Source organism: Plectropomus leopardus, chromosome 17 (assembly GCF_026936395.1).
Source record: "Plectropomus leopardus strain MGB_pleo_1.0 chromosome 17, ASM2693639v1, whole genome shotgun sequence".
NCBI lineage: Eukaryota > Metazoa > Chordata > Actinopteri > Perciformes > Serranidae > Plectropomus > Plectropomus leopardus.
The window spans coordinates 26,253,700-26,259,699 of record NC_142192.1 but is presented as its reverse complement, the minus strand read 5'-3'; positions in this window follow the sequence as shown (position 1 = coordinate 26,259,699).

Sequence of the window (6,000 nt, the reverse complement as noted above, 5' to 3'; positions counted from 1 at the left end):
AGAGACTGAGCAGAGACCCTCTACTACTTACTGTATCAAACTGAGTTGCACATTAAACTGGGCCTACAATTACGTCATAAAGTGCCATGTGTTAAAATATTATTTTTTCTGAGGTTGGCTGAGAACAGAACAATCCATTGTGGCTCACAAAAATGCTCATACACTTGAAATAATAATACAGCGAGTTGACCAGTATGGTGAAATAGTATAATAGTAACCATTAAAAGCTAATTGGTTCACTAGTGTCACTGTCAGTTGTTATGGACAGGTTCGGCACAGTGATTTCATTATTAGTATTTATTTATTTACTTATTTTTCTATTTTTTTAAAAATGTATTTTATGACTAGCTCTATTATCTTTCTAATAATATGTTGGATTAATTATAATGCACTCTGAGGACCCCCCTGAGGAACGCCTTGTTGAAGATCCAGGAGATGAGGTATTATAATTCCTGATTTGTATGCGGAAACTAGTCAGATTATCACTAATTACTTATGGTTTTTTCAAAACAATACTGAGATTAATCTGAGACCATTCTGAGAGATATATTCAAAAAGGTCATTTGTGATGATTTAATCGTGTGTTTACAAAACATTTGCTATCTTCTATAAATGGCATATCCCAATTTTTTTAATTACTCATTAGAAATGTAGCATTTCAGGTTAATAAGTGAGATAAGCTGCCTGAAAATGGGAATCTTAGTAGAATTTTTATTTTAATTTTGTTATGTCAGCAACTTAGCAGAAAGATTTCTGGAATAAGCACAAACACTTTCACTTCCGTCCTTTCCATTAACCATCAGATTGCGCAAATTGAAATTGCAAATATAAAATCCACCTAATGGAAACACATCAATGTAGAAAAAACTCACATTTATTGCAAAAACGTTTTTAGGCTTGCATGAGATGGTATTTCAGGCAATTCGAAAATGCCATATTTCACAAAACTGCAATGAAAACCCTTTTTGCTCGTATAGATCACTTGATGCTATGACAACGTGCTTGTCAGTAGGAGCTGGCTCCCTCAGGCATGACGCAGCAGACGCTACAAGAGCCGTTACTGCATCACCTGACTCTTCAAAAGTCGAACGGACCATCCAAAAGTTTTGAATCCAAAATTCCTCTGTGAAATCGTGGACTATCACCTCCCAGAAATCTGTCTAACGTAAGGTGCTCGCCTTTCCATAACTGCTCACATAACACACATACGTCACTTTCGATCAAAATAATGACGGCTAGTGCGGTGGCTGCAATAGAAATAAACCCGCAAATGTTTTGAACATCCATCGGCATGCTTTTTGAAATGTTATCACCAGAGGAGAAGTCGCATAACATCACTCAATAAAAACACAGTCATCTCACAATTGTGTTTTATCGACATTTCTAAAATATCGCTTAAGTTTTGTACAAATCTGTAATGGAAAGCTGCCTACAGTCAGTCAAAATAACTTTCTTCAGAGGAAAAATTATCTTTGTGAATTCATGTTTGTGATCTTTTTTTGTTGTTTTTCCTTCAAATATTTAAACAGGGTTCAGGTGTGCAACAGATGCCCCCTTCTCATGTTGCCAGTAATTTGTATTCATGTGGTGGTCGCCTGGTTTTGGGGGTCATTATGTATCTTGGCTGAGCGACTGGATGTGTCACAGTTCAGCGGTGGAGCTTCAAATGAGGAGGAAGGGGAGGCCTGGTATGGATGGCTGCTTCTTCCATCTGCACTACCTGCGTCTCTGGTGGCTGCTCGCTCAGTTACTCACCCTCGGCGTCTTTCATCAGCAAAGAGCACAAAGTACCCACGGATACCTCGGCCTGAACGTGAACACATAATGGGATCACACACAAAGGACAAGGCATGCTGGGCTTTTACAGTCTCCCTCAGAGAGTATTAGAAACCCTCGGGCCTTTTGATCGGGTTTGGACAGGAGGCAGCATACCAGGGGCTAAAACTGGGTTGGAAAATTTTTTGTGCGTGTATAATACATATGTGTGAGAAAAGAGAAATTCCTCCAGCCTCACCATCTGATACGTTTAGCAGAGTTGCCCCCAGAATGCAGAGTATTTTCTTGATCTGGGCTGAGTTAACGGGGAAGGCATGCGGGCCTGATCCCAGGGTCACCACACTTAAAAGCTGATGTGGACCGCAGCCGAGTCAAGTGAGTCAAGTGAAGACACCGACTCGCCTGAATGTTTGTTTGTGCGTCGTCTTGTTTGTCCTCGTCCTGCATGATTGTCATCATAACATCAGGGAGGGACTCAGGTTCGAAAATTTGAGGCATTTGGTTTTATTTGTCCCCACAAAGGACACGATCCACCACAGTAAAACACGTATATAGCGTCTGTCACATCACCCTTTGTGCTCGTTCCTCAGGGGACTTTCTGGAGTTCAGTTCAGCTTTGATGAGCAAAAAGAAACCACTACAGCTCAGTGTCATGTTGCTAATTAGGCAAACTCACCCAAAACATGACCCACTTAACAGCTTAAATGATAAGTCTGGTGATATTCTATTTGCCAATGAATTAACAAGTATTGCACGTGTGTCAAACAATAAATATGACTTATTTTTAAGTCAATAAATACAGCATTGTTGTTGTAAATCCTTACTAGTATGACAAATGTGTATTAATCTGCAGATAAAAATAGTCCCCCATAAACACCCGGCTGCTAGAAAAAAAAAGCTGGCACCGCATATTTCTGGAAACCACAGACATCATACATTTACACGTTCCATATACCAACGTTTCTGAAGAGATTTTATATGTGTGCTGACTTTGTCATTAAAGGTGGAGGGGATGCTGGATTGCGTGTCATAGCTGAGACGACTGTCAAGATGCAGACCAGTGCTCAAGACCAACAGACAACAAAGTCGGTTGTGATTTAGTTAGTTATCGTTGTGTATCCAGCAAGTAGCAACCTTATTGTTGAAGTGTCAAAAACTGAAGTTCCTCTATCGGCCACTTGAAGCCAGTTAATCCCCATACAGCCCCATGTTAAAATTCCCAACTTTACACCAGAAATAAACATGTTTACAGCCTGGAACAAAAAAAGATTTGGTCTCTATGGCTAATTTCAACATTCAAGACAACTGTATGTTGTTTTTTTTTCTAAGACTCACCCTTTTACATTTAATTAAGGTCAAAGGTACCTATAATTGAGCAACAGGCAGATAGTGTCCTCAGTGTCTGACCGCTCCACAGCTCCGGCGTCTCTCCCAAATGTGGTCACTCTGGCTCCAAATAACCAAACCAGCAACAGCTGAAATGCCAAACTCAAGGCCAAACAAGAGTCCACAAACCAATGGGTGACATCACAGTGTCTATGTCCATTATTTTAACCGTCTATGGTAAATACTCATGAGTACACCAAACATGTATTAATACACAGCTAAAAGCAGTCCCCAATAAAAAAAAAAACATTTGCCAGAAGAAATGTTGGCATTAGGTTTCTGAAAACCATGAATGCATTACATTTGTGAGTTTGTAACGTATCATATGAATGTTTTTAAAGTTATGTAGTATGAGCTAACTGTTATGTGGAGGAAGAGAGGAAGATGAAGATTTTTTGTCCACCTGCCAGCGTAGCTGGTGGATCCCAAAACCTACAGCAGCACACGAAAAGTGATGCTGCTCCAAGTTTCAAAGGGTCAAAGAAAGACGTTGACTGTACTTTGTGCTGCTCTTTAAAACTCCACCTACAGTAATCTACTTCAGACCATCCAGTGGTGATGGGCATGATGTTGTGCACGTGTCCCTCAAGACCTTCAGTGGCTTGTTTTACGCTGAGCTCATACACACATGCAAAGCTGGCACTGTATCGGGCAGCACACTGATGATGTCAACTTGTTACAGATTCAAACACGAACTAATGATTGGGCTTTAATTGAAAAACCAGCAAGGGCACGCTCGGGTTAGAGGGTGGATGACGTAAGAACACTCGACCCAGTTTGCAGTAACACAAGTCACCTGCTCGCTGCAGACTGAAATAGCTCCGGCAGGCAGACTGAGCTGGATAATGAGGCCTGTTTTTAATAAACAGTGACCGAGGATGTCGCAGCTGCGCGGCCTGCTCTACGCGGATAAATGTCCTTTTCCATCTTGTGTGAAACTCTGGACTCTGCAGGCCCACCGATGCTTCCAGGAACAGTATGTGCCCCGCCACCGCCCCCCCACCACACTGAAAACCTCACTGCCTGCCTCTCGTCACATCACCACCGGGCACTGAATGAACCGGTTTGAGGCTTCGCTGTGTGTTTATCCAATCATATTCCCCTGCCATGACCACAAAGCTGGGCTTCCTCGCAGTGTCCAGTTTAATTTTTCCATGGGGCCTCACTGGTGAAAGCTCTGCGGCTTGGGGTTCAGAGTGTCATGAAGTCAAGATGTGCTGCCTGGCTGGTGAGCCGTGAGGGTGGATCCTGCTCTGGCTGAGAGGGAGGGAGGGGGAGATTTATGATGGGAACCCTGTTATTATGGGCATCTGGGTACATAGTTACTGTAGTGGTGCTGTGTAAAACATGTCGCTGCTGCAGTATATAACCCCCAAAGATCAAAGCGTCTGTGGGTATTTTTCTTTGTTTTCATTGACGGTCAAAGTTTGGAGGTTATTTGACTTGTTGTTTCTTTTGTTCTTTTGCTCTGAGGGTTATCATTATCATCAATAACTTCTGGTTGGTGGTTTCAAAATTAAACTCTGGCTAAATTCTAGCATGTTAATATGCAGTTCTTCTCAAGGTTTCTGGCTCTAAAATGACGCAAACTACACTGTATGACATATGAAAAGTGAATAGGAAAAAAAACAAATCGACTCTCTTTATACACAGTGTCAACATACAGTCCCAGAAGAAACAAATTCAATGCAATGAGGGCTCCTGGCGTTCATATTAATATGTTTAGTTTTTGTTTGGACCTGTTTCAGAGAGGCGTTGATTCAACTTAATGGTTATTTTGAAGGTGCAGTTTGTGGTGCTGTTGAATAATGTTGCATCACACTGAGAGCTGTTAATAATTTGTCCAGTTCATATTACATGAGTAAAAAATGGAAAGAGATTATAACGCAAAAAAGTTTAACAGCACTGCAAACTGTAGCCTCTAAAATGGTGCAATGGTGCAAATTTCAAAAGGTCACATTGATTTAGCTCAGCTATTCCATTTAAATTCATTTATTTTGCCACATACTGATAATGTCATTATTTTAAATGCTGGTGTGGCCCTGCAGCAATAAAAACTGAAAGTAGTTAAAATCAGTTTAAGTGTTTCACCAAGAACTTTCTTTATCTTCAAGTCATTAGGCAGCTATTGTCTGTATGAATGTAAACACTGAAAAACAGTTGAATTGTAAAAAAAACCCTACATTTCCCTCCACAGATTATAATCTATATGACACAGTTTTGCTGTTAAGGCCTTATATCTCACACAGCAGACATGTTTTTGTGGATCTAATTTTGACAAATTCACAGGAGAACACTGACGAAACCGTGCATTTATTTAATGATTTTCAAACTTGTTCCCAAACTGTGGATTTATAACTCTTTGGATGGGAACTCTTTCTTTTTGTCCCCATCCATTGTAGTAAAATAAACTCATCAGTCTCCCAAATTATCTGCAGTGCCAAGAAGAAAATTTCTGCTATCTGTTCCTCATCATGTTTCTTTCTTCTTCTCTCACTCTGATGAACTCATTTGCATGTTATTATCCCGCCGTCTTCCATGAGAGGGAATTGAATTTGAAATGCAAATCGTAGAAATAATTACTACTTGGCTGCACGGCGACAATTCAGCCCTGTTTGCATCGCTAATGGCAGCATCCAGAAGAAATATGATGCAGTTTTTTATTTTTATTTATCAAATAAAATAGTTAAATATAAAATAGTTTCCTTCTTTGTCTGTTTTTATTCCATTTTTTGTGCTTCTCTCTCAGAGATTAATTGTTTACCCAAAGAGGAAAGCTCATTAACTAGTCATTAGCCGGCTTTTGTCAAAGTAAACCGTGTGAGTCACTAGAGTGGT